A 3,757-nucleotide genomic window follows, 5' to 3' on the forward strand; every position below is an offset into this window, starting at 1 on the left:
ACATTGCCTACAGACAGTCACGTATAGAGACCTGCTCTTCATCTCCCGTCTCCATCTCCTCGTACAAGGTAAAGTTTCATTGTAAATGTAATGCATTTTTATGAGTTTACTCTATTCGTTCTGCATAATAACCACATCATTAATGTTGTCACACGTGTGCATGGTGCATGTGTCAACGAGGTATTTATTTCCGTGTTGATGTGCCAGAACCTTGAAGCATTAATCCCTAGTTTAGCAGCTCCTTGAAATATTTCAGGATGGTGCTGTGAATAGAGTCTTTTTTGTGAATATGGCTCGTCCAGTCGACGTCCTCACTACGTTATCTCGGCTGTAAACAGTATTTTGATATAAAAGAAAAACTGTTGATAATCATTGGGGGAAAACGGTCTGCCAAAGTAACTATGGATGAATGAATGTTTATGTTTGTTGTTGCTGATGTAGGTGGGGGAGGGCGGGGGGGGGGGTACGCCTGTGATTTTGAGGTGTTGCTCATAGGGTTATGTAATAATTGTGTGAATTTTTGTAATTATGATTATCAATTTAACACCCACATTTTCTGTTTGATAAGTCATTTAATTGTTTCATGTGTAAATTCTAACATAATATACAAGGGTGACGATCTGCCAAACAGTTTCTTAAGTCATCACTGTATACTGTAGCATATAGATGAAAGTAAAATTTGGGCTAAATATTTTATTTGAATTTAATACAAAATAAGATGTACAGTCTAGAGAAGAAGAGAGAAAAACTCCACAAAGAAGATGAAGAGGTTCTTTCACGGTCCACCCCAAAGGAAAAAAAAACACATGTGGTTCATCTCGCTGACTACAGAACCAGAGTATATCCAGAGTTCGAGGTTCGAGTCAGGAAATGCATTGTCTTAATTGAGCATGACCCTTGTGTCAATTTGTCAACATGTCAGAACGCGCCCTGTAGACCTGATACGTTTTAGGTGCTAAATTGAGGGATAACCAGATGGTCTGTTCCATAATACAAATATAGTAATTTACTTTAAATAGGCCCTTTATTCGAAATCTCTTCACAGTACTTGCTGACATCATTTGAGTAGTGTAAATTTCATATTGCTCACGTTTTGTTTTTTGCTTCAGAAATGTGATACTAATATTTGGTAAAGTTAAGACACTGTTTGACGATAATTGTAAAGTTCTTACAGTTTCGCTTTTTGTCCCGTCTCCTTTCATGATATATGCAGACACCTACGTCATCCACCATGTCTGAACGCAAGGCCGTCATCAAGAACGCTGACATGTCCGAGGACATGCAACAGGACGCCATCGATTGCGCCAATCAGGGCATGGAGAAGTTCAACCTCGAGAAGGACATCGCCGCCCACATCAAGAAGGAGTTCGACAAGAAGTACAACCCAACTTGGCACTGCATTGTGGGAAGGAACTTCGGCAGCTACGTCACGCACGAGACGAAGCACTTCATCTACTTCTACCTCGGTCAGATCGCTATTTTGCTGTTCAAATCTGGTTAAAATCTAGCTCCTGATCATTGACATTGAGGTATAAAGCTTGTATCGCCCAGACTTCATACCCACACCTTCTTCAAGATATATAGCAGTATTGATATCAAACGCGCCAAAATGATGATCGTCTGTTCGGGAGCCGGTCCAGCCACCTGTGACGCACCCGCACACTAGAACAACCAGTGTCAAGATCGTGTCAACCTCAACGGGTCCTCGACTCTTTAGATCCTGTCGTCTTATAGTCCATTTCGTCCACGATGCTGTTGTCATCTCAAATTTGCTCTTGGTGAACCGAAATGTTTCAGATTGGTTACATTCGACGTCGATTGCCATCAAAGACACTCTTGCCACATGTCTGAGTGGATTGCACTTCAGTAGCCGGACTTTACGACGACAGCGTTAGCTTCTGAACAATGTTTAGATCACTTCGCCCTTAGAAATCTGTGTTTATTCAATTTCGCCAAGTTGCGTTATTGATACAACCTCTTTCTACATTCATCTGCAGTTTCAAATTTGGTTTGAAGTAAACCTTATCTTTCACACATCCTAGTTTTTTCCCCGAACAACTTGTAAAAAAAAATTGTCATGTAAATATTTTATATATTAAATATTTGGAAAAAATGACATCTTTGACGAAGACTGATTTGCAGTTTGTCTGTTTTGACTGTGCAAGCATTGTGCTGACTCGTGTATGATTGGATTATCAATGATTATTGAATATGATTAGAGAATGATCTGAGGCCGTGACATTCTTTGAATGCAGGTGTAAGTTGCTAAAGGGATGCATTCAAACAACCACTGAGGAATAAATATTCAGCGTGTGTGGGTGCATGAGTGTGTGTGCGCATGTGTGTGCAATGCATTGCTTAATATTTTCCGAGTACATTCCTATGTCTCATGATTTTTCCTTCTCTGTCACATTACTGATGTGCATGTACCTTTCTAGTTTTTTATATATAATATATTTTTCCCTCTTCGAGTCCTTTGAAGACTTAGTGGATTGGACTCGTCTTATTGGTGTACAACTGTTTGGGATGGCCGGGACTGATCATACTTGTTTTTGTGTTATTGTTCAGGACCATGACAAATTCCAGGCGAGTTGATTTATGCATGGAGGTAGAAAAGTTTTTCTACCTCCACGATTACTGCCATGAGCAAAGGAAATGTGTGTGTGTGTGTGTGTGTATGTGTGTGTGTGTGTGTGTGTTTGCGTGTGTGTGTGTTTGTGTTGGACTCTGTTCCCACGGTCAATTTTACTCTAACACATATTAAGTTAAAGGGTTAAGTTACAATCATAGGAGTAAAATCATCGTCGAAAGCTATATACCTGAATGTTACCAGACATAGTAACAACTGATGCACCCGAGACGAAAGACAAACCGTGAAAGTGAATGAAAACAACGCTTTAAAACTTTACCAAAACATCATTTAGGATGCGAACAAGTCCACAGGAAGGACAAAAAAAAGTGTGGAAATTCTGTGACAAACCGAACACGTTACCATTCTAAATAGCACATATAAATTACTAATACCATCCTTAAATAAAATTCCTCACCATATAACAATTGATCTGACGAGACGGAGAAACTTTTTATCACCGTGCACAACAGTGAAAATTTGACACACACACACACACACACATACAAATAGATAAAATATAAGGAAGTTATATATTACGAATTTCGCTAATTGTCACCAAAACAGAAATATCATTGCCTCAAAGTTTGCTATAATCTGTACAAAAAGTTCTGTATTATCCATTTTTTATTTACACGGAATTATGCTACATGGAGACTCAAATCGTGCATCCAATCGATCATTATTTTGAAATTATACAGCAAGAAATAAGATTATATTTTACATTGTTTTTACATAATTTTGCACAGCAGAAAATTGCATTTTCATCATTTTTTAAACATAATCTAAGGAAAATTGTGAGGTATGCTGACATTATCTCACTCGAATTTTCATATCAATTGCTGGAGAACTGTTTTGCAAAAATTAGCAGGAGCTTGCAATGTCAGATATCTTAACTAGGTTTTATCATATTTTTGATCAAATATTCACTTTTGTGCTTTTGAAATTTTACTCTTTCTACCTTTAACTGGTCTAGATTTCCCTTTTCAAGTAATATCTCAACAACAATCATTTGAAACGACCCTCGTCCAATAACACAAACTTTACATGGCAAAAAAGGCAATTCAACACTATTACAAGATATGTGCATATAATCTGGAAGCACATTATCACACTTACCTCAGATTG

The 3,757-nt window shown here is 38.0% G+C and overlaps 1 pseudogene; it reads left to right on the forward strand.

Annotated features, from left to right (window-relative positions):
• Nucleotides 1–1,207: 1,207 nt before the first annotated feature.
• On the forward strand, nucleotides 1,208–1,501 carry LOC139711765 (dynein light chain 2, cytoplasmic pseudogene; annotated as a pseudogene).
• Nucleotides 1,502–3,757: the final 2,256 nt, after the last annotated feature.

Source organism: Diadema antillarum, unplaced genomic scaffold (assembly GCF_040938485.1).
Source record: "Diadema antillarum isolate AM-2024a unplaced genomic scaffold, OU_Dant_1.0 scf00000040, whole genome shotgun sequence".
In the NCBI taxonomy this organism is placed as follows: Eukaryota; Metazoa; Echinodermata; class Echinoidea; order Diadematoida; family Diadematidae; genus Diadema; species Diadema antillarum.